We start from the raw sequence: 26093 nt of genomic DNA, 5'->3' as shown, positions 1-26093 counted from the left end.
ATAAGATGCAGCCTCCGAGATGCTTGTGAAAGCTGACTATATTATGAATTACGAATTACTAATATCAGAATTCCTAAAAACGAGGAGAGTGAGGCAGAAGCCTTAGTTACGTTAAACCATTAATTAATGATGGGAAAGGAACTATCGGGAGACTTGTGGATAAAAATGTGAAGTCGAGATTCTGTGGGAAGGAGAAAAGGAGAACGCCTCGTAGTCTTCACGTAAGCTGATAATGGAGGATTTTGTAAGAAGTTTGATTTGGGAGAAAGGGTCGGAAACGTGTCATGATCCAGATTACACACACACTGATTGTCTGACAATTGAGAGGCGGGGCCAAAGAACCAAAACTCAACCCCCGCAAGCACAACTCGGTGCGTACACACACACACACACACACACACACACACACACACACACACACACACACACACACACACACACACACTACACAATGCATCTCTGCTCTACACTAGTACAGCATAGAGCGAGATAAGAAGACAATTAACATTAATATCAAAGTACTGACATAGCTTAACCGAAGCCACAAAATCTGTGTTACATGCAAGTCCCAAATTATTGACTCTACTGTAGCTGAGATAACCCTTAAATCAAACTCCCTTAACCTGCATTAAGTAATTCAAGAAATTCTAAGCTGTCTTAAAATTCATATACATAAGATTTCGGGTCGCCTAAAATCAGAACCTTCAAAATCAGAACCTTCAAAATCAAAATCATCCAAATTAAATCTTTCAAATTCAGAGTCAATTAATAAAAATCAAAACCATCCAAATCTAAACCCTCAAAATCAAAGTCCATTAAGTCAGAGCCCTCAAAAATCACAATCCTCAAAACCAGTCGCCAAAAATCCCACGAGGGACCCCCGAGCACTGAAATAATGACGGAGATGTTTGGTGAAAGCCTCAGTGTGGCTCCCGAGGCCTGGCTCTGAGACGCTGTTGTGAACGTCCTGGAGATAAGACAGAGGAGAGGTGGAGCCTGTTTGGCGTGGGTGCTCAAGGGAGGGTAAGAAGATTCTTAACTGTGGGAGGAGGAATATGATGCTAGTATGGGATGGGATCATAGGTTGCTGGATAGAGTCAGTATGTTCGTGGACACCGGGGACGGATAGGGGGAAAGGAAGGGGGATGGGATGGGGGGTATTACTGTGTAACCCACTATGTGGCACAATTTAGTAATGTATTTTTAATCGTGTCCATATGTCTTGATCCCTCCCAGGCCATATTCTAGCTTAGTATATTGCATCATCATTTGCGTATTTTATAAGTGGTGAGTCTTTTTTGGGTTTTATAAGTCTTTTAATTTCGACTTCATGCGACATGAGATTCAGCTGTGTGTGTGTGTACTAACCTAGTTGTGCTTTCGGGAGTTAAGCTCTGGCTCTTTGGTCCCGCCTCGCAACTGTCAATCAATTGATGTACAGATTCCTGAGCTTACTAGGCTCTATCATATTTACATTTGAATCTGTGTATGGAGTTTGCCTCCACCACATTACTGCCTAATGCATTCCGTCTGTTAACTACTCTGACACTGAAAAAGTTCTGTCTAACGTCCATGTGGCTCTTTTGGGTATTCAGTATTGCTTGCTGGTGTTCTGTTATATCGCGTCAGCCCCGCTCCTATGCCAGGTAAGTCCACTACGGGCTCACCATAGCCCGTGCTACTTGCAACTTTTAGTTCCCAGTAGCTGAAATAAAAATAACAACAAATGATATTTCGGAAGTTCCTCCACGCCCGTTTGTTCAGTTCCTTTGCTTTCATACATGGCCTATTAAACCACGGATTCTTCTTTTGCTTCTCGTTTTTTTTCTTTTGGGCCGGGATAAACCTATTTATTGCCTCCTGACACTTTTTTGTGACATAGTCCAACATGTCTTGTACGGACTTAGCTCTGAGTTCTGTATCTCATGGTATATATTCCTTTGGAATTTTCTCATCTCATAATTTCCTTATCAGTATGCCAGTCCTTTGTTTCTTAGTTCTTTTTTTTCGGAGATAAATCCTAGCTCTCCCAGCACTTAAAGATCGTTACACTGTGATCACCCTTGTCAAGAGTGCTTCCAACTTAACTTCCCTTATATCCGACTCATTTAGGGTAAATATCAGATCAAGGATGGCTGGTTCATCTTCCCCTCTCATTCTCGTCGGTCCCTTGATGTGTTGGCTTAGAAAGTTTCTTGTTGCCACGTCCAGCAGCTAAGCTCTCCCTGTGACTGGTCTTCCATGTGGCTCTATGTTCTCCCAATCTATCTTCCCGTGGTTGAAGTCTCCCATGTTTAGTAGTCTGGTTCCGTTCCTGCTAGCCACAGAAGCTGATCTCTCTCTCTCTCTCTTGTATTAATGATGGCCATGTTGTTTCTATAATATTCTTGTCTGAGTCTTCTGTCATTTGGTGGGGGTTATATATGAGTACTACTATAATTTTTTGTCCTCCAATTGCTATGGTACCTGTTATGTAGTCACTGAAACTTTCACAGCCCTGAATAACCATCTCCTTAAAACTCCAATCTTTTCTTATCAGCAGAGCTACACCACCTTCTTTTTCTTCTCTCTTTTTCCTCACTACATAGTAGTCCTGCGTAAACACTAGTTTGGTCAGAGAGTATGAGGTTCATTTTCGCCAGATATTCGTCTTTTTTAAGAATGACGTATATTGGCGTCATCACCTATACCCCGTATTAGACTATTTTACAGGAACTTCTTTTCCACAGCTCATAAAACGGAGGAAAGGGTCCTGAAAGATATTGTTAATAGAAACGTTATCCCTACAGACAAAAATCAGAAGATACAACTGACGATTTACTATAAAACCAAAAAAACGGCCAGCCTACTCATGAGAAACTCTCCAGACACAAAGCAGAACGTTTTAAAAGAGACTAACGTCGTCTATGCCTTCAAATGTCCTCTTGGGGATTGTAAGCCTCAAAAAACTCAGTATATAGGCAAGACAACAACATCTCTTTCCAGGCGTTTAACGATGCATAAGCAACAGGGCTCCATTAAGGAACATATAGCCTCTTCCCACAACCAAACCATCACCAGAGAAATCTTAGCAAACAACACAGAAATCATTGATAGATAGAGCGATAGCAGGCGGCTTGACGTCTGCGAGGCACTACACATCAAGAAATCAACACCAGCAATCAAGAGCCAATTAATGCACAACTATATTCTACCCACTTCAAGACTCCGCTCCAATATAGAAGCATCAAGAAATATGGACCAATAGGCTTTCTACAATTACTTCCATTCAATACCCATTGTTTCGTGTTCTGTCTTGTGTTTGAATTTAATACCCATTCAATACCCATTGTTTCGTGTTCTGTCTTGTGTTTGAATTTAATACCCATTCAATACCCGTTGTTGAAAGTTTGTTTTCACCTCATCCACCTCACCCAAATGTAGATATAATATCGAAGATGTGTCAGCTCTATTTAGTTTCAGTTGTGTGTTTGTAAACTAAAGTCTTTGAAAATGTAATAAGTTTTACGAAACGCGCTCAAGTGTCGCGTCAGACTAGAAATAAAAATGAATTTTGGAGAATTGATCTTTGAATTACCATCAACAGTGAAAAGAAATGTAAGAAAGATCGAGAAAATTCGTGTTAGAATTATTATTCTTACTTTTTCGGTCATATTTAATAATAATAATAATATATATATATATATATATATATATATATATATATATATATATATATATATATATATATATATATATATATATATATATATATAAAACAAGACATACGACTTGATAATGATCAAGACCGGACCGAAACGTCGTCATTTCTCCCTTTCCTGATGTGTAGTAGTTTGGTCGTCCTATTTGGCAAGAACATCAGGTAGATCATTTTGAATGAAATATTTACACATTTCCTGAACATTTGTAATACAGCTGACTCTAAATTTCATGCATTTTTTCGCACTCCATTACAGTCTCGGATGGTGTGCGAATACTTTTACTGACTCAGTCTACATTTAGCTGTCTAAATCGGCCGATAATGCCGACTTCTAGATAGAGTTATAACCAAGTCTACAACCCGTTCTCGCACTTGCTTATAGTCAATATTGGCTTATTGAATAAGTGCATATGTGACATACTAATTGATTGTGAATATTTTAGTTTACCTTGAAAAGCTTCATAGAAAACACCGACCTCACCTAACCTTCTTAGTATGTTAAGATAAGTATCTTATTGCTTCTTGTTTACAATTATTACTTAACCTATCAACGGTATAGGTTAAGTAATAATTGTAATTAAGAAGCAATAAGATGCTTATCTTAACATACTAAGAAGGTTAGGTGAGGTCGGTGTTTTCTATGAAGCTTTTCAAGGTAAACTAAAATATTCACAATCAATTAGTATGTCACATATTCATTTGTTAAATAAGCCAACATTGACTATAAGCAAGTGCGAGAAAGGGTTGAAGTCTAAGACGTCTAGGAATATGCCAGTTTTGATTTAGAATAGTGGAAATAAACTTCTTGAGAATCATAGTTTAACGCTATAAAAAAAGGCCGAGTCAGCTGGTCAAAGAGGAGTTTAGAACGTGTTTCCCCCACACACAGAGACAAGCAGTGGACACGATGTCTGCTGACGGGCGGGAGATGTTCAGAAAACCCCAACTACAGCGTGGGTTGGTGCTGTGGTCCTGGTGGATAGTGCCACCACATTGTATAGGACTTCTCACACACACACACACTCACACACATGTAGATATGATAGAGCCCAATGTAGATATGATAGAGCCCAATATGCTCAGGAATCTGTACACCTGTTGATTGACGGTTGAGAGGCGGTACCAAAGAGCCGGAGCGCAACCCCCGCAAACACAACTAGGTGAGTACCAACACACACACACACACACACACACACACACACACACACACACACACACACACACACACACACACAAGAGTTACCACCACCTTCCAAGGTATACGAGTACAAGGCACAGTGTACAGCTTCAATGAATTCCATATCCGCCATATTCTGGAGAAACTTCCTGCAAAATAAAGTCCGCCAATTAACAATTATCTATAAATATCATAGCGTTAGTATTCCCTGATGAGAGAGAGAGAGAGAGAGAGAGAGAGAGAGAGAGAGAGAGAGAGAGAGAGAGAGAGAGAGAGAGAGAGAGAGAGAGAGAGAGAGAGAGAGAGTAGGCATACTCCTAAGCGAAGGTATAATCCATATGCGTCAAATACATGGTTCCACTGCGTCCAATGCAGAGTGCCATTGCATTAAACACGCTGCCCCTCTGCCTCAAAGCATAGCTGACTAGCGATTAGACATGATGTGTCAGATTCCTCCACTAACCCCCCCCCCCTCTCCATCCCTGTAACACTCAGCCACTCCACCACTCCTATACACCCCTCCACAGTCCCTCCACACCACCCCCCTCTCCACTCCACTTCCACACACCCCTCCACCACACACCCTTCCACAACCCCCTCCAACACTGTAACGGGGGTGTGGGGTTGTATAGGTATGATACCTAGTTGAAGATAAAAATGTTCCTTCAAAGGCAGGGGAGAAAGAAAGGGGGAGAAAGGAAGGGAAGAAAGGAAAGGGAGAAAGGTAACGGTGTAGAAGCAGTAAAGAGCATACACAACATAGAGGAAGGAGCTAGAGAGTAAGAGGAAGGAAGAAGGAAAGGAGTAGAGAGGTGGAGGAGAAGTCAGATACGTGAGTGGAAGAGCAAAAAGCTGACATGATCCATTCACTGTGTTTCAGACCCTGTGGATTGTCTTCCAATAAGTTTGAACTACTCGACCCCCATTATCGACAACACCTTTCTCGATCAATAGCCTCCAGAAGCAAGAATTACGATCAATCTATTCATTCAGAAATAAACGATATGATCAGTCAGTTCTTCCAACTCTAGGACATCAAACTAACGAAATCATTGATATTAAGCCATTGCATAATGACAAATTTACAGAACAAAAGTTACTTTATTCATAACAGTAAATTAAAACTATCCATAGGAGCCTCCAGTCACCTTACCTTGAGGTTACATTGAGGTGTTTCCGGGGCTTAGCGTCCCCGCGGCCCGGTCGTCGACTAGGCCTCATCGTTGCTGGACTGGTCAAACAGGCTGTTTGACGCGGCTGCTCGCAGCCTGACGTATGAATCACAGCCTGGTTGATCAGGTATCCTTTTAGAGGTGCTTATCGAGTTCTCTCGTGAACACTGTGAGAGGGTCAGCCAATTATGCCCCTTATGTGTAGTGGAAGTGTGTTGAATAGTTTCGGGCCTCTGATGTTGATAGAGTTCTCTCTTAGAGTATCTGTTGCACCTCTGCTTTTCAACGAGGGTATTCTGCACATCCTGCCATGCCTTCTGGTTTAATGTGATGTTATTTCTGTGGGCAGGTTTGGGCCCAGCCCCTCTACTATTTTCCACGTGTAAATTATAATGTATCAATCCCGCCTGCGCTCAAGAGACTACAGATTTAGGCTCTTTAGTCGGTCCCAGTAGTTTAGATGTTTTACTGAGTCGATTCTAGCAGTAGATCTGTATTCTTTGAGTCGGCGTCAAAAGCAGAGCCGGTACCACACGCTGAAAATTAGATCCCTGAGATTAAACCATCTCATGTACAAAATTATTCTGACACAACCAAACTCACCAAGGCGTTTTATAGAGCTAATCCGCTGGAGACTGTCTCACTCAGATCTTCACAAGACCTGCATGGAATGGTCTGAGTTCCCGACGCTGATTCTCAATCTGAATCTGATTGAATCTCGCTTCTGTCTCATAGTTGCTTCGGCTGTTTAAATGAAATCAGGAAACTAAGCTCCGCCCGCAATCGGCTCAGAGGGAGGAAGACTGGAAGACACGGAGGAAGACTGGAAACAAAGGCTTGCTGAACTATCGAGTCGTATCGTGGTTAAGAGATTATAGCGCGCACCAGGAGGACGCTTGTGACCTCATGACCTGACCTCTGGTGAACTCAATGATCGTTGACACCACTCTCGATGACCTCCGTGAGGTGTGGAAATACATGTGTGACATCATGCCGTCACCTGTCTCGACGCTGCCTACACCACTGTTGTTAGTGAATAATAAATATACAAGCCATTCATGCCGAGTGAACCCCCACCAACACTGCCACCATTGTTACCAACTGCGACCCACTACCACCTATAATACCACCACCGAGGCCCCCCCCCCCTTACAACCACTCTTGCCTTCTCCAGTTCCACCACCAATACTGACACAACCACCGCCCCTACCACCAGTAACACCACTACCACCACCAGTAACATCACTACCACAACCACCACCACCACCAGCAAGGCAGGTGGTGTAACATGCCAAGTGAGACGGTTTAACTTGTGTGTGTGTGTTTGGAGGAGAGGAGGGAGGGGGTGGGTGTCCGGGGGGCGAGAGGAAGATTTTCCAGACGAAACTGGGGGTGGGGGCGTGCTAGGAGGGGAAGGGGGTGTCCATTGAAACCAGGAGTTGGGGGGGGAGAGAACGTCTCTCAGGGGAGGGGGATGGGCCGCCTCTTTTGGATAGGGGAGAGCAGGTGATATTGAGTCGAGAAGCTGGTGTCAATATTATACCTCAAACATGCGAAGGAGTTTCTTGAAAATCGTTTCTATTCTGCCTCCCATCTTTAGTGGGACACTGACATTGTGGTTGATTGATGTCTAGATATTGCTTTTGCTTTTTGCTTTAATCAATTGGCTTTTGTATGCCATGTGTGGCCCGGCGTCTACTGTTGGTTCTCAGAGTTTCTTGGGCATAATCTACTCTCTCGTTGACTTCACTCATCACTCCACACTGCTTCATAATTAGTCTTCTCTTCTCGTTGATGAGTAGTGTACTCATCTATTTGTTCTCACCTATTTGTGCTTGCGGGGTTGAGCTCTGGCTCTTTGGTCACGCCTCTCAACTGTCAATCACCTGATGTATAGGTTCCTGAACCTACTGGGCTCTATCATATCTACACTTGAAACTGTGTATGGAGTCAGCCTCCACCACATCACTGCCTAATGCATTCCATTTGTCAACTACTCTGACACTAAAAAAATTCTTTCTAATATCTCTGTGGCACATTTGGGCACTCAATTTCCACCTGTGTCCCCTTGTGCGTGTGCCCCTTGTGTTAAATAGCCTGTCTTTATCTACCCTGTCAATTCCTCTGAGAATTTTGTACGTGGAAATCATTTCCTCTCCCCCCCCCCCTAACTCTTCTGTCTTCCAGCGACGTGAGGTTTAATTCCTGTACACTCCCGTACACACACTAACAGTGTGTGTGTGTGTGTGTGTGTGTGTGTGCATGTGTGTGTGTGTGTGTGTGTGTGTGTGTGTGTGTGTGTGTGTGTGTGTGTGTGTGTGTGTGTGTGTGTGTGTGTGTGTGTGTGTGTGCGTGTGTTTGTGCGTGTGTTTGTGCAACAGCCCCATCTCTATGTCTTATAAAAATATCAGATATAGTTTTTTAAATATTCTTATATATATATATATATATATATATATATATATATATATATATATATATATATATATATATATATATATATATATATATATATATATATATCACGACACTTCTATAGACTAATTATTAACGCCATAAATAGTTGTTCCGCAAAATGATTGCAACTGACAGTTTCATAATTAATGACTGAACTGCAGTCAAAACATTAACGCGACCTCAAAGGGCCATTCGATAGACAAACACCATTAAAAACTACGATTTTTAACCGATCAAAAATTTTTGGCGTCTGTGTTTTAAGTTTGCAAAATCAAACCCTTGCAAACAAAAAATTATTTGTTCACTTTTTAATATAACAGGTTAAGGAGCTATAGCATTTTTCATTGTTTATTTTTTATTGTTTTGTATTTTTTACAGCTCGCGTGTTGATGTTTACTGCTGGAATTTGCAAGCTAGAATTGCATTTTTGTTTTTTTTCTGCACAGCTGTTTTGTTGCAAAATTAAATTCTATAGTTTCATTTTACATGCTTTTTACATATTTCTACTTTTTGTTAGACATGATTTTTGCATATATATATATATATATATATATATATATATATATATATATATATATATATATATAATATAGGGAAGGGAGTACCACCTCTGGCTGGAAGAAGGGGGACCCATAGCCTCGGAGGAAACCACACATAACGCATTGGAGGGATTGTAGGTCCCCTCCAATACAGTTTCTGTGTGCTTTTCTCCTACCACCCCCTTCCTTTTTTTTTTCCTTTATTGTGTATTTAAAGGTTACAAAACATACAAGACAAATGCCTAAAGGTTATGGTTATATATATATATATAATATATATATATATATATATATATATATATATATATATATATATATATATATATATATATATATATATATATATATATTATATTATTATACGTACTTATTACATATTAAAACTTTTATGATACATACTTTTAATATAGATATAATTGTATTATACACACTCTCTACTGTATATTTAAATTTTTGTGCTAGATTTTTATTAGGTATTAAGTTATTATTAATATTTTTTTGTTCGATGTGTATGTATGGTTGTGTTACCAACCACAACATCAACCAACAACAACCACAACCTAGGTAGTGTTGCCAACCTGTTTGCAAGGTGATCGTTCTAATGTTGCATTTGTTGATTGACGTTGTGGAGTTCGTGCAAAGGGAACGTGTATCAGAGTGACACACTCTGCTCCTCCCCTGCTTAGCAGTTTATTCTTCAGGGACACGTTCAAGGAGCTAAATATAGGTTGCAAATTCCATGAGCTTGTACAATACTCCACCCCCCCCCCTCCCCTATTTTGTGGATTAAATTAGTTTTTACTAAATTTGTTGACTTGTCTTGTATATGTTATAACCAGCCTGTTGTCTCAATTTGCCACTCCGTTAAGAATGCAACCTTTTAACTGGACCAGAAACTGCAACACGTTTTCTATTTTTTGCTTTAAATTGCATTTGATGTTCATTTATATGAATATTGCAGCATCGGTTGAGTGAATTGTATGACTTCGTTTGTCTCTCTGTTTCTCTCTCACTCTCTCTCTTGTCTCTCTTACTTTCTGTATCAGCCTTTGTCTCTCTCTCTCTCTCTCTCTCTCTCTCTCTCTCTCTCTCTCTCTCTCTCTCTCTCTCTCTCTCTCTCTCTCTTTCTCTCTCTCTCTCTTAATTTGATCTTTACTAATTGCTTCGTCCTCACTTCCACCCCTCCTTTGCTTCTCCCTGTCCCCTCTCATAGTTTTTATTTCCTGTTATTTGTTTTCCTTTCCCTGCACTTTCTCCAACTTTCTCTTTCCCTTCCTCTTCGCCCAGACCAAAGTTGACTAACTCTGCCTACACTTATACTTCCTGACTTCCTTCAAGTATTTTTTTTTAAATTAGTTTATCTAACCTAATTTTTTCTTGACACCAACGCAATTTTTGTCTATTTTCCCACTGTATTAACCCATTATTTTTTTAGAGTTCCCTGCTTTCGTTTACAACGAATAAATAGCTTTTATGTATTTAATTAACTTTTCACTGTCTTCTGACCTGTTTATGGTGATTTTTTTACTTGTTTGTTTAATTATATGGAGTCTCTGCGTGTGTTTTATATATGTGATTGGCAATCAATTTATAGTTTTTTTTTAATATGATGTATAAAGCGACTTATTTCTTGTTTGTTACTGATCTGTTCAGTCAATTTCTGGCGTTCGGTTCTTTGTCTGGACATTTTCCTGGTGTGGTATTTACGGGTCGCAATTAAGAAATACCGGACATTGTTTCTTAGGAGACAAACATTCGCTAGATTCCTTTTGCTTATTGAAGTTCTTTTTATTACACTCGTTTACTGTGTACTCGCCTATTTGTGTCTGCAGGATCGAGCACTGACTCTTGGATCCCGCCTTTCGAGCCATCGGTTGTTATAAAATTTTGTTTTATAGTTTAAAGTTTTAAAATTATGAATAGAATTTAATTTCCACAACTTGCTCCTTAAGTGCATTCCATTTTCTACTATTCTCACGCTAAAAGAAAACTTCCTAACATCTCTGTGACTCATCTGAGTTTCCAGCTTCCACCCATGTCCCCTCGTTCTGTTACTATTCCGCGTGAACATTTCGTCTATGTCCACTCTGTCAATCCCCCTGAGTATTTTATACGTTCCTGTCATATCCCCCCCTCTCCATTATTTTTTCTAGTGTTGTAAGGCTTAGTTCCTTCAGGCGCTCTTCATACCCCATCCCTCGTAACGCTGAGACAAATCTCGTTGCAAACTTCTGAACCTTTTCCAGTTTCCTTATGTGTTTCTTCAGATGGGGACTCCATGATGAGGCGTCATACTCTTAAGACTGGCCTCACGTAAGCAGTGTAAAGCGCCCTAAATGCCTCCTTACTTAGGTTTCTGAATGATGTTCTAACTTTTGCCAGTGTAGAGTACGCTACTGTCGTTATCTTATTTATATGTGCCTGAGGAGATAGATTAGGTGTTACGTCCACGCCCAGGTTTCTTTCTCGCGGCGTCACAGGTAGGCTGTTCCCCGTCATTGTATACTGTCCCTTTGGTTTCATATCACCTAGTCCCATTTCCATAACTTTACATTTGTTCATGTTGAACTCCAGTAGCTATTTCTCTGACCATCTCTGTAGCCTGTTCAAGTCCTCTTGGATGATCCTACAATTCTCATCTGTCACAATTCTTCTCATCATCTTTGCGTCATCCGCGAACATCGACATGTAGGACTCTACGCCTGTAAACATGTCGTTAACATGTATTAGAAATAAAATCGGTCCCAGAAGCGATCCTTGAGGTACTCCACTCGTTACTGTTTAGTTATAACGTAACTCCTTGGCTCCTTCCTGTTAGGTAGTCCCTTATCCATGCTAGGGCCTTTCCTCCCACCCCCCGCCAGCCTCTCGAGTTTGAATAGCAGTCTCATGTGTGCGGTACTATATCAAAGGCTTCTTGGCAGTCCAGAAATATGCAGTCTGCCAAACCTTCCCTGTCCTGCCTTATCCTCTTTATTTTGTCATAGAATTCCAAAAGGTTTGTTAGGCAAGATTTCCCTTTGCAGAACCCATGTTGATGTTTGTTTACAAACCTGACGTTCTCCAGGTGTGCAACCAGTCTTAGCCTAATTATTCTCCCAAGTATTTTACAGGGGGATGCTTGTCAGTGATAGAGGTCTATAGTTAGGTGCCTCTTCCCTATCACCTTTCTTGAAAATCGGTACAACATTTGCCCTCTTCCAGCAATTGGGCAATTCTCTTGACATAAGTGATTCACTAAAGATCCTTTCCAGAGGCACGCTGAGGGCCTGCGCGGCCTCAATTAGTATCCACGGTGATACTTTGTCTGGTCCTATCGATTTAGTTGCATCCAGTGTTGTCATCTGTTTCATTATCTCCCCTGCTGTCACCTCTATATCTGATAATCTTTCATCTAGGGTAACCCCTTCCAACAATGGGAGCTGCTCAGGCTCGGTAGTGAACACTCCATGGAAACTGCCATTCAGTGCCTCGTAGATTTCCTTGTCACTTTCAGTATATGCCCCCTCTGTCTTCCTTAGTCTTGTCACTTGGTCGTTCACCGACATTTTGCTTCTTATATGGCTGAGTAGTAATTTAGGTTGCTTTTTCACTTTGATCGCAATATCGTTCTCATAATTTCTTTCCGATGCTCTTCTTATGTTAATTTAATTAACATGAGAAGTTCCTAGCGTTCCTAGGAACGTTCCACAGCTGACCTAGCGTTCCTAGCGTTCATAGTTCCTAGCTCTGTTGCATCTGATCCTGTTGTCCTCTGTCCTTTGTCTTCTGTACTTCCTCCACTCCCGCCTGCTGGCCATTTTTGCTTCCTGACACTGTCTATTAAACCATGGGTTATTATATTCCCTCTTATTTTTTTCCTTTACTATTGGTATATATCTCTTTTCGGCCTCCTGGCATTTCTGTATGACTAGGTCCATCATATTTTGGACTGTTTTCCTCTAATTTCTTCCTCTCACTGCACTTCTCCCAGATAGTCCCTTATCCTCCTGTAGTCCCCTTTCCTGTAGTCAACTCTCCTTTCCCAGACTTCTTGTTCCGTGTGTGTGTGTGTGTGTGTGTGTGTGTGTGTGTGTGTGTGTGTGTGTGTGTGTGTGTGTGTGTGTGTGTGTGTGCGTGTGTGTTTGTGTGTGTGTATATGTGTGTGTGTGTGTGTGTGTGTGTGTGTGTGTGTGTGTGTGTGTGTGTGTGTGTGTGTACTCACCTATTTGTACTCATCTATTTGTGCTTGCGGGGGTTGAGCTTTGGCTCTTTGGTCTCGCTTCTCAACTGTCAATCAACTGGTGTACAGATTCCTGAGCCTACTGGGCTCTATCATATCTACATTTGAAACTGTGTATGGAGTCAGCCTCCATCACATCACTGCCTAATGCATTCCATCCGTTAACTACTCTGACACTAAAAAGGTTCCTTCTAACGTCCGTGTGTAACACACACACACACAAAACGTGTGTGTGTGTGTGTGTGTGTGTGTGTGTGTGTGTGTGTGTGTGTGTGTGTGTGTGTGTGTGTGTGTGTGTGTGTGAAATAGTAGTAAATAACAGACTGCATTTTCTTGGATTATCAGAAAGCCTTTGCCACAGTGCCCCACAAGAGGCTGGTGCATAAGTTGGAGAAACAGGCAGGAGTAACTGATAGGGTGCTCCAGTGAATAAGGGAGTACCTAAGAAGCAGGAAATAAAGAGTGAGGGACTGAGGCCTCAGAATAGCGTGAAGTCACCAGTGGAGTCCCCACAGGGTTCTGTACTCGGACTTGTCCTGATTCTGATATACGTAAATAATCTTCCAGAGAGCATAGACTCATTCCTCTTGATGTTTGCTGACGATGCCAAAATTCGAAGATGAATTAAGCAAAAATCGGACAGCATGAGGTTACAAGATGACCTGGACATTAGAGTTTAACTCAAACAAGTGTATAGTAATGAAAATAGGTGTAGGGAGGAGGCGGCCAGATGCAAGATACCATTTGTGAGATGAAATCCTTAAAGAATCAAGGGAAGAGACCTGGGGATTGATATCACACTAGACCTGTCCCTTGAACCCCACTCGAAAAGAATGTCATCAGCAGCATATGCCAGGTTGGCCAATATAACGACTGCCTTTAGAAACTTGTAAATGGAATAATTTACAACCTTGTATACCACATACGTCAGACCAATCCTCGAGTATGCAGCTCCAGCGGGGAGTCCGTGTGTAGTGAAGCACAAGACTAAATTGTGAAAGGTTCAGAGGTAACCTTATTGTGTAGATTTAACATTATTGAAAAATCATTAACGATTTGTATAATGCTAATATTGAGAACCTTTATGAATCACGCATGAAATACATGTTTATATATCATTATATCCAGCTAATGTTGTGTGTACGGCCGATGTATGCTATTGTATCGAACTGTATCCACTGTGTACTGACTGTATCAACGGTGTACCAACTGTTTATCGACCTTGCATTGACTGTGAATCGAAATATAAGTACGCTATGTCGACTGCGTCTCAATTGACATATTCACAGTCAACTCTTGTTTGTAGGTAAGATAAGGTACGTGTGATCACCGAGGATATGAGACAGACTAAAAGTGCATAGTTGTTTTCCAGCCACATGGACCCTCGGGGATCGAACGCAGGCCCTGCGTGAAGCGAGTCCGCTGCTGTACCGACCAGACCAAAGGGGTTCGAACCGTTATGTGAAATAAACGTTCAGAAAAGTTATAACAACCACAGCAATAGAAACGTTAAAAGTGAGATCTTAATCACCTGATCTATACGTTCCTGTATCACAGCTTCCCACACCTGGCCAGGACACAGTACCACAGCTTCCCACACCTGGCCAGGACACAGTACCACAGCCTCACACAGCTGGCCAGGTTACAGTACCACAGCCTCACACAGCTGGCCAGGATACAGTACCACAACTGGCCAAGTTACAGTATCACAGCCTCACACAGCTGGCCAGGATACAGTACCACAACTGGCCAAGTTACAGTATCACAGCCTCACACAGCTGGCCAAGTTACAGTATCACAGCCTCCTACAGCTGGCCAGGTTACAGTACCACAGCTGGCCAAGTTACAGTATCACAGCCTCACACAGCTGGCCAGGCTACAGTACCACAGCCTCCTACAGCTGGCCAGGTTACAGTACCACAGCTGGCCAGGCTACAGTACCACAGCTGGCCAGGCTACAGTACCACACCATAAATGGGGTTACATTTACAGTCGGGAAAGTGAACATAAAGTTCAGTTAATTAGTTACAACAAGCATAAGAACTTAATAACAAGTGAACATTGGCATTACCAGAATCAGAAACTTATTTGGTAACAACTTGTGTTAACAAATAACAAATTTGTATGTTAATTTCTTCATCAAATTATTTCAATGATGACTGAACTAAACAGGTGTATAGCAATCTAAATTATAAACTACATTTTAGGCATAATATGAGTGCCATTTAGCTAAGAATTAAAGAGAGTATTGTAAAGACACAAAAAAATATATATATCATAAAGTTAGGATGATGAAACAATTGGCAATAGAACATGGTAAACGTGATGGTAAAGTAATCATATCATGATGTTCAACATATTTGCACACCCACAGCATTGAACGTCAACGGATTCGATACCATGCCGGTTTAAAAATCACTCCAAACACACACACACACACACACACACACACACACACACACACACACACACACACACACACACACACACACACACACACACACACAGGTCCTAGAATGGATAAGGAACTACCTAACAGGAAGGAGCCAAAGAGTTACGGTAAGGGGCGAGAAGTCGGACTGGCGAACAGTAACAAGTGGAGTACCACAAGGATCGGTGCTGGGACCAATTCTATTTCTTGTATATGTTAACGACATGTTTACAGGCGTAGAGTCCTACATGTCGATGTTTGCGGATGATGCAAAGTTGATGAGAAGAGTTGTGACAGATGAGGATTGCAGGATCCTCCAAGAGGACCTGAACAGATTGCAGAGATGGTCAGAGAAATGGCTACTAGAATTCAACACGAGCAAATGTAAAGTTATGGAAATGGGACTAGGAGATAGGAGACCAAAGGGACAGTACACAATGAAGGGGAACAGCCTACCTGTAACGACGCGTGAAAGAGACCTGGGGGTGGACGTAACACCTAATCTATCTCCTGAGGCACATATTAATAGGATAACGACAGCAGCGTACTCTACACTGGCAAAAGTTAGAACATCATTCAGAAACCTAAGTAAGGAGGCATTTAGGGCGCTTTACACTGCCTACGTAAGGCCAGTCTTAGAGTATGCCGCCTCATCATGGAGTCCCCATCTGAAGAAGCATATAATGAAACTGGAAAAGGTTCAGAGGTTTGCAACGAGACTCGTCCCAGAGCTACGAGGGATGGGGTATGAAGAGCGCCTGAGGGAACTGTGCCTTACGACACTAGAAAGAAGAAGGGAGAGGGGGGACATGATAGGAACGTATAAGATACTCAGAGGAATTGACAGAGTGGACATAGACGAAATGTTCACACGGAATAGTAACAGAACGAGAGGACATGGATGGAAGCTTGAAACTCAGATGAGTCACAGAGATGTTAGGAAGTTTTCTTTTAGCGTGAGAGTAGTGGGGAAATGGAATGCACTTCAGGAACAGGTTGTGGAAGCAAATACTATTCATTATTTTAAAACCAGGTATGATAGGGAAATGGGACAGGAGTCATTGCTGTAAACAACCGATGCTCGAAAGGCGGGATCCAAGAGTCAATGCTCGATCCTGCAAGCACATATAGGTGAGTATAGGTGAGTACACACACACACACACACACACCTCATGTAACATCGATCTATCTTCAGTTGGACTCAAAGTGCTTGTCAGTAATCCATCTTCTCTGTGACGGGAGTTTCTTAATCATTTAAAAAAAACTAGCTGAGGTACCTAGCAAATATCTAGTATCGGGTCTCCCTGTTTTCCCTACTAACTAGTTGCGTTATCATGTCCTGTGCAGGCCCGGGTACTCCGTTAACAATATCACTCTTGTTTGAGTTGTATTTACAAACAATTAAGTTCATATCATTCACCTGGGCTTTATATGTGACTCGAACCGTTGACCCCACGTGTGTGAGGGCGAAGCTCTATCCACTGGGCTATGAGTAGTCTTGATAAGGAAAGTTATCAAGCCTCCTAAAGCCCAGGTGAATGGAATGTTGATTTCCACGGAAGAGTGGATGATAATTTTAATTAAATTTATATTTATGGAGTAGTCGGAGTGGCCAGTGATAAGTGAGCGCCTGGACAAAAAAATAGTCGATGAAGTTTACTAAATGGGCGATTCCTTTCACACTAAATGATATTGGTTTGTGAATTATTTCCTCAAATGTGGATGAGGACACCAGGCCAGGCCGGAGATTGCAGTGAGTGCAAGGGTGCACACCCCAACGTAAGTCTACAACATTTCCTCCATTCAAAATTTAGCTTACCAATGCGAACATTTTGCAGATCCCAATAATTCAATTCCATGTAAGCCTAGGCTGTCATTCCACGTCATCACCTTCGACGTGGAATCAAGATGACCAAATTAGCAAATGACGTTTCTTCTAACCTTCGGGGTGTCTGTAGTTGCAACGGAAAAATTGGCAAGTTTGCCCTTAGAAGATATAATGTGCCCCCGTTGATTTATTATGCAATACTTAACTGGAATCTCTCAGCGGAGTCATTCCAGATTTTTGGGGAACCCGATAGAACAAGTCCTGTGAGTTACAAGCAGCCACAATATATTTTGCAGACTGAATGTTAGGTTGCATTCAGCTCTAAATCTTTCACACCTATTTCAATCAACATCTTCCATAGGCTCTTTTGTCAGTACAAGTACAACTGGATCAAGAATATACAACATTGGCCTTAGTACTGTCTCCGCAACAGTACTCTCAACTTTTTTAACAATGGATCAAGATAATCCATTAAATTTATATTTTTTGGTTTAATCCTAATTTTTTAGGATGGCTTTTTCTCAGAGGACATTATTCCATTTCATAACCAATTTGTGTACGTGATAAGAAATATATAAATAACTACATATGCCATGACATATTTTTCTGCGAAGAAATTCTGTTAAAAAGTTTGGTGTGTTGAACTTTGTCAGAGGTTTTGGAAGCCTCCAGAGAGAGAGAGAGAGAGAGAGAGAGAGAGAGAGAGAGAGAGAGAGAGAGAGAGAGAGAGAGAGAGAGAGAGAGAGAGAGAGAGAGAGAGAGAGACAGAGAGAGAGAGAGAGAGAGAGACAGAGAGAGAGAGAGAGGGAGAGAGAGAGAGAGAGAGAGAGAGAGAGAGAGAGAGAGAGACAGAGAGAGAGAGAGAGAGAGAGAGAGAGAGAGAGAGAGAGAGAGAGAGAGAGAGAGAGAGAGAGAGAGAGAGAGAGAGAGAGAGACAGAGAGACAGAGAGACAGAGACAGAGAGACAGAGAGACAGAGACAGAGAGAGAGAGAGAGAGACAGAGAGAGAGAGAGAGGGAGAGAGAGAGAGAGAGAGAGAGAGAGAGAGAGAGAGAGAGAGAGAGAGAGAGAGAGAGAGAGACAGAGAGAGAGAGAGAGGGAGAGAGAGAGAGAGAGAGAGAGAGAGAGAGAGAGAGAGAGAGAGAGAGAGAGAGAGAGAGAGAGACAGAGAGACAGAGAGACAGAGAGACAGAGACAGAGAGAGAGAGAGAGAGAGAGAGAGAGAGAGAGAGAGAGAGAGAGAGAGAGAGAGAGAGAGAGAGACAGACAGACAGACAGAGAGAGAGAGAGAGAGAGAGAGAGAGAGAGAGAGAGAGAGAGAGAGAGAGAGAGAGAGAGACAGACAGACAGACAGAGAGAGAGAGAGAGAGAGAGAGAGAGAGAGAGAGAGAGAGAGAGAGAGAGAGAGAACGTAGCTGCCTTGTAAGGTGTTGTACTGTCCAGTTCCGCCACCACGAACCTACAGCGTTGAGTAACCAGTTTAGTAAGCGAATTGAAAGCCAGATTAGTCCACTTCGTGAGCTTGAAAGTCAGTAAATACATAATAAAATACTTTCTTTTAACAGTGAGTTCATTGCAACAGCTCCATAATTATCCGAGGAGCACAAAGAAACTCGGCAGCTCTTCGGAATGGGTACAAGTACAGAGATGTGTATTACAGATCATCTTACAGATCGCAATTAGTGTTTACGACCAAAACTGAAATTAAAATCATTAGAGGGAGCAAAAACTGAATTCTTTGTTAAGTCTTAGGGTAGAGTCTTGTATCAATTTCTGATGCAATGTAGAGTACCAAAGTTCAGGGAAAAACATTGATATTTTAAATTTTCAAGCAGGAGAACGGATGCCGTTTTCCCTCTCCCGGGCTATGTCCCCCCTGTATAAATTGACATACTATCCCGTTTTCTGTTTTGCGTCTTCAGGTAGATTTCGATACGACCACTTTAATACGACAGTTACTTGACGGTGGGAAACCTTAGGAGGATGGACTGATCTATTTACTGCTATGTTAGCAGAGGTATCACTTGCCCAAACGATTCTGTCTTGCCACTCTGGCCGAAATGCCCACTTGACTGCGAGAAAATTCAGCCTAAAAATAGTGCTACAAACAACGTTGTACCAGATCTAGAATACAGAATACAACAAAGACGAGAGAATACAGTAGCAGGTCAGCAGAAAATGGTTAATGCACCCAGTTGAATACATGAATTTATTAATGAATTATTCCCCCACAGAGTGATGATTTGTTGAGAATCATTTTGAATTTTGATGAAATTAGATCCCTGTTGCGTGAGCTGCGTTGCAAATGAGCTTGATCTCAGGCTTGGTCTGGTGTGTGTGTTGGACTTAAGGCCAACCCACCTCTGAAGGGTCATTAACGCTACCATAATTGCTTTCTGACCAGCTAACTAGTTCACTTTATTCGTGAACACAGTCCCGGGCTGTATACACCAAGCAGCAGGGTATACTTCCCAGTACACCAAGCAGCAGGGTATACTTCCCAGTACACCAAGCAGCAGGGTATACTTCCCAGTACACCAAGCAGCTGGGTACACTTCCCAGTACACCAAGCAGCAGGGTATACTTCCCAGTACACCAAGCAGCAGGGTATACTTCCCAGTACACCAAGCAGCTGGGTATACTTCCCAGTACACCAAGCAGCTGGGTATACTTCCCAGTACACCAAGCAGCTGGGTTTACTTCCCAGTACACCAAGCAGCAGGGTATACTTCCCAGTACACCAAGCAGCAGGGTACACTTCCCAGTACACCAAGCAGCAGGGTATACTTCCCAGTACACCAAGCAGCAGGGTATACTTCCCAGTACACCAAGCAGCTGGGTATACTTCCCAGTACACCAAGCAGCTGGGTACACTTCCCAGTACACCAAGCAGCTGGGTACACTTCCCAGTACACCAAGCAGCAGGGTATACTTCCCAGTACACCAAGCAGCTGGGTATACTTCCCAGTACACCAAGCAGCAGGGTATACTTCCCAGTACACCAAGCAGCTGGGTACACTTCCCAGTACACCAAGCAGCTGGGTATACTTCCCAGTACACCAAGCAGCTGGGTATACTTCCCAGTACACCAAGCAGCTGGGTATACTTCCCAGTACACCAAGCAGCTGGGTATACTTCCCAGTACACCAAGCAGCTGGGTATACTTCTCAGTACACCAAGCAGCAGGGTACACTTCCCAGTACACCAAGCAGCTGGGTATACTTCCCAGTACACCAAGCAGCTGGGTATACTTCCCAGTACACCAAGCAGCTGGGTATACTTCCCAGTACACCAAGCAGCTGGGTATACTTCCCAGTACACCAAGCAGCATGGTATACTTCCCAGTACACCAAGCAGCTGGGTATACTTCCCAGTACACCAAGCAGCTGGGTACACTTCCCAGTACACCAAGCAGCTGGGTATACTTCCCAGTACACCAAGCAGCTGGGTATACTTCCCAGTACACCAAGCAGCTGGGTACACTTCCCAGTACACCAAGCAGCTGGGTATACTTCCCAGTACACCAAGCAGCTGGGTACACTTCCCAGTACACCAAGCAGCTGGGTATACTTCCCAGTACACCAAGCAGCTGGGTATACTTCCCAGTACACCAAGCAGCTGGGTACACTTCCCAGTACACCAAGCAGCTGGGTATACTTCCCAGTACACCAAGCAGCTGGGTACACTTCCCAGTACACCAAGCAGCAGGGTACACTTCTCCATGTATATATCTCGAGTCAATTTGGTTTAGTGTGGAGCATCAGGCTTGTCAACCGCTGGAGAGTAAACCACATATATGCAAAGCAACGAGAAAGTAAACTTTATTCCAATTTCCACAATTAAAGTAAACTCTCATTGTATATTGACCAAGAAGCTGGGTACACCCCTTAATATGCATGTCCACTAATTCAGGCTATATTTCCTGAAGGGAAATTGTTGACGTCAAAGGCAGAGTCTAGGTAGAGTTTTTTTTTTATTTAACATAACATATATAGTTTATGTTCGTTTTTTCCAGTGTCATGCGAATTGTTAATTGTCTGTTTAATTTAAAAAAATTGGTGTTAATTTTTGGTCTTGAATAATTTATTTGTTCATGTCGTTAATAAAATTAGTTTCAATTTATTTCACTTGGTATATCATAATAACTTGGCGTTTTTATTTAATATTATAATTTATAAGTAAAATGATCGATAATTGATCTTTAATATTACCATTTCTCTTGTAAACATGAATAATGTATTTGCAATTGTATAAACATCCAGTAAATTACATAACCAGTTTATGAACAAAGTTTTGCACATGTAAAGAGTGAAATACTTGTATATTTATAAGTATTGAAAAAGGATTCAATTGTAGCAAATCACCAGCACAGAGAAACGCGTCGGGATGCTTGGAGTTGCTACGTGTGTATCTCTGTGCCACAACAAAAGACACTGAAATCGCCGAAGACAACTTAATTGGAGATGGTGGGCCCATGCGGGCAAAGATATTTCAGTGGCACCTAACCCACCGTGGCCAACCCATAGCCCACCCGTGACCTAGGGCACGGAAACAGCTTTTGTGCCCTTTTTGTCCTCAAAAGCGTGTTTCTCAAGGTCAGCTGTGTTTACCTTATAAGAGGAACGGGGTGTTGTGGTTACATTTATTGGTCACAAGTTAACCACTTCGAGGATAAAATGAATGATTACACGATCTCTTAACGATGGGGCCGGCTGTTCGCCTGTGTCGAAGGGAGGCAAGGGAAGGGACGTTTCCAGCTTGGATCACCTCAAAAGTCCGTTTTCTTGAACACTATATTAGTGTCAGCGTTGACACTATAATATATAACAGAGCATATACTGGTTCCTCGAAGCCTCCAAAGCCTATTGATAACTACATTCAATCATATAGAGGTGAGGATAACTATCTTTTTTTGCCACATATGACAATATATTTATAATTAATTCAGAAGAAACTGGACATTTAAGTAATAAAATTAAATGGAAATCCCACCTCTTGGGCCGTTATGATTACTATTGACATAGTGTAAACAAACCTGTTTAACGTAAATATTTAAAAGTTATCAGGTAGAGTGATTAGGCTTCTGCTCTTCTTCATTCATGCTCCCTTCAGCCATTCATCTCATGTTCACATGGTCAGTTTGTTTCAGTTTGGAGAGTATGTAAATATGTCTGAAACACTGTAGCATTTTGTTTAACGAATGAACAATTTTTTTGAATTTTCTGACGATGTAGAGTTTATGTCACGTGACCTATGACAGCCAATGGCAAGCAAGTAACAAATGGCGCTCTTTGATTTGTCAAAAATATCTGGGGGTGGAAACGGCAGCAAAACGGGATTGGTTAACGCTGCATATTCCTGGATACTGATTGGCGGAAGTAAGCCTTCGGAAACTCTCTTGTTTCTCAGAATTGACGTATAGCGGCCACTCACGACGATCCTCTATCCAGTTTCCTCAATTGGCCATTGTTTGCTCGTTAAAGGTTCTGTGGGTGTGTGTGTAGGACGTGTCTATAACCGTGTCGGGAGGAAATTACAATAACAGAGGAACATCCCGGATACCATTCTCCCGATATTTGGAGATCAATATTATTTTATACAGCTAGTTTGCGAGACTCCTGACTGAGACGGACTGCACATATATATATGTGTGTGTGTGTGTGTGTGTGTGTGTGTGCGTGTGTGTACTCACCTAGTTGTGTTTGCGGGGGTTGAGCTCTGGCTCTTTGGTCCCGTTTCTCAACCGTATGTGTGTGTGTGTGTGTGTATATGTGTGTGTGTATGTGTGTGTGTGTGTGTGTGTGTGCATAACAAACACAAGCCTCTGGTGATTGCCCAGTCAAGCAATAAATCAAAATGTTCTATGACAAAAAAATATTAAATTATTAAAGTGTTAGATTATCACCGTCCTAAATTATCGTTCGCATATTTACAAATTGACTTGAAAATCCCATTACCGAATATTTTTCATCCGGATTTTTTTTTTTTTTTTTTTTGGGTACATTTTGGGCCATAGTGACTAAGTGAGATTTATGTCCGTCCCCAACATGAAAAAGACTCGGTAATTATGTTGTCAATTAACGCTTAGAGGTTAGCGGGAGGTTATAATCCCAACGGGCTTAGGAAATCTTCGTATTTCATTTTATGTTTGACAAAATATTTTGTCTATACGAGTTATTCCGGCAGTATTCTGGATGTTTCAGAGTGGAAGAGTGGGAGCATCAGGAAACTCTTGACTCCGTGTAGGATTCGAACCTGGAGGATGGAGGTTTTGCATGGCTGACAGGGGTTCGAAACCTTTAAGGGTCAAGAATTTTCTGATATATATATATATATATATATATATATATATATATATATATATATATATATATATATATATATATATATATATATATATATAGGCCCAATGCAGCCCTGGGAACTCGCCTCAGTCATGACGCTCTCCGCATTGGAGTTGCCCTTCGCCTTGCCGCCCCCATCCTCACCGAACATAGGTGCATCTGCGGAACTGCGATGGCAGACCAATATGGTCGTCATGGTCTGGTATGTCATAAATCACAGGGTAAAATCGCAAGACATGAAGAAGTCAACGACATCATCAAGAGGAGCCTCGCCACAGCCCGCTGCCCGGCACAAAGAGAACCACACTTATCCAGACCTAGCGACCCTCAGAAGCGCCCTGATGGGGTCACCTTGCTACCTTGGAAGGATGGTAAGCAAGTGGTATGGGACTACACGTGCGCTGCCACACTGGCCAGTACCTACCTCCACTACAGCACACGTGAAAGCGGTGGTGCTGCTTCTTTCAGGGAATCGCAGAAAATTATTAAATACAGAGGTCTAGCACACTGCTACAACTTTGTTCCGATCGGCTCGGAGACCCTCGGTTCGTGGGGAAAATGTGCATTGAAGTTCCTGAAGGAATTGGGGGACAAATTGATCAGCGCTACAAAAGACCAGAGAGCAAAAAGTTTCTTGTTCCAGCGCCTCAGTGTTGCGATTCAGAGGGGAAATGCCTGTTGCGTCTTGGGCACTAGTCCAACTTCAGAGGAATTCGAAGAAGTGTTTGACTTGCAACAATGATCGAACCCGTCTGTGACATTCATCAATGTTTCCCATTGTTGTGTTTTTCAAGAGATCCATAACCTTTAAGCACCTTTTTGCATTATTATTTTTGTATCAACCCATGTATATCTTGTAACCATCAAATGCATAATAAAGCACAAAAAATATTTAAGGAAGGGGGTGGTAGGAGAAAAGCACACAGAAACTGTATTGGAGGGGATCTAAACATTCCCTCTAATGCGTTATGCGTGGTTTCCTCCGAGGCTATGGGTCCCCCTTCTTCCAGCTAGAGGTGGTACTCCCTTCTATATATATATATATATATATATATATATATATATATATATATATATATATATATATATATATATATATATATATATATATATATATATATATATATATATATAGGGAGTCTGGGGGATATGTTTGATAGTGAAGACTATAAAAGGATTGCTATGGGGATATTGATATATATTGTGACGGGAAAGTGTTGGAGTGTTGATGTTCGGCAGTCCTCCAATGGCAGGTGTCAAAGCCTGGTCACACTTAAAACAAAAGTGATATATATATGTATATATATATATATATATATATATATATATACATATATATATATATATATATATATATATATATATATATATATATATATTATGATATATATACCTATATATATCCTCCCTAGGGTGCCACCCCCACACATGCTAACTCCCGGGCACCTATTTACTGCTAGATGAACAGATGTATGAGGTGATAGGAAACGCATGCAATCATTTCTGTCCCACCCGCGATCCGAACCCGGAATTCTCGATTGTGAATCATGAGCAAACGCACCTGTTGTACCGGAGATCCGATAGTGTCCCGGTAGTACTATATATCTGTGTCTCTTTGTATTATGTATTCCATTGTTACCATCAATTCTTGTTGCCATCAATCCTGGTTGCCATCAATCCTGGTTGCCATCAATCCTGGTTGCCATCAATCCTGGTTGCCATCTCTTCCTGAAGCCTCGCTTGTCTGTACCTCTTAAGCTCTTCATTATTCCCTGCACTGATCCATTATCTGTTTAAATATTTTGACCTGTGTCTGTATTTATCTATCAAATCTTTATCTTTATCAATTTTGGAATGGAGGCAGGGAATAAGTCACAATAACGTGGCTGAAGAATGTTGACTAGACCTCACACTAGAAGGTGAAGGGACGACGACGTTTCGGTTCGTCCTGGACCATTCTCAAGTCGATTCGACTTGGAATGGAGGATTTATGTATCTGTTCCTGGATTTCTGTAACGCTCTGTATCCTGTAACAGCCGTGTCACCCTGTAGCTTACAGTCACCTGTTATTCGGTATGGTTTGAGTGTTTTAAACGAGGGTTTCCCGCATACCTTGATCTCGAATTGCTAGAACTGTGTTTATCGTTGTGTTTGGTTATGCGAGCTGAGCCAGGTCATGTCAGTTCAAGTGAGATTCACCAAGGTCAGCAGATCATTGAGTTA

General features: G+C 41.8%; 1 protein-coding gene across 1 annotated transcript in view; it reads left to right on the top strand.

Annotated features, from left to right (window-relative positions):
• The window catches only part of LOC138363371 (glycine receptor subunit alpha-2-like), a 272709-nt gene that overhangs the window by 190774 nt on the left and 55842 nt on the right, over positions 1–26093 (top strand). The window lies entirely within an intron of this gene.

Source organism: Procambarus clarkii, chromosome 10 (genome assembly GCF_040958095.1).
Source record: "Procambarus clarkii isolate CNS0578487 chromosome 10, FALCON_Pclarkii_2.0, whole genome shotgun sequence".
NCBI lineage: Eukaryota > Metazoa > Arthropoda > Malacostraca > Decapoda > Cambaridae > Procambarus > Procambarus clarkii.
Note: the sequence above shows the minus strand (reverse complement) of the source record. Positions and strands in the feature narration are given on the sequence as shown.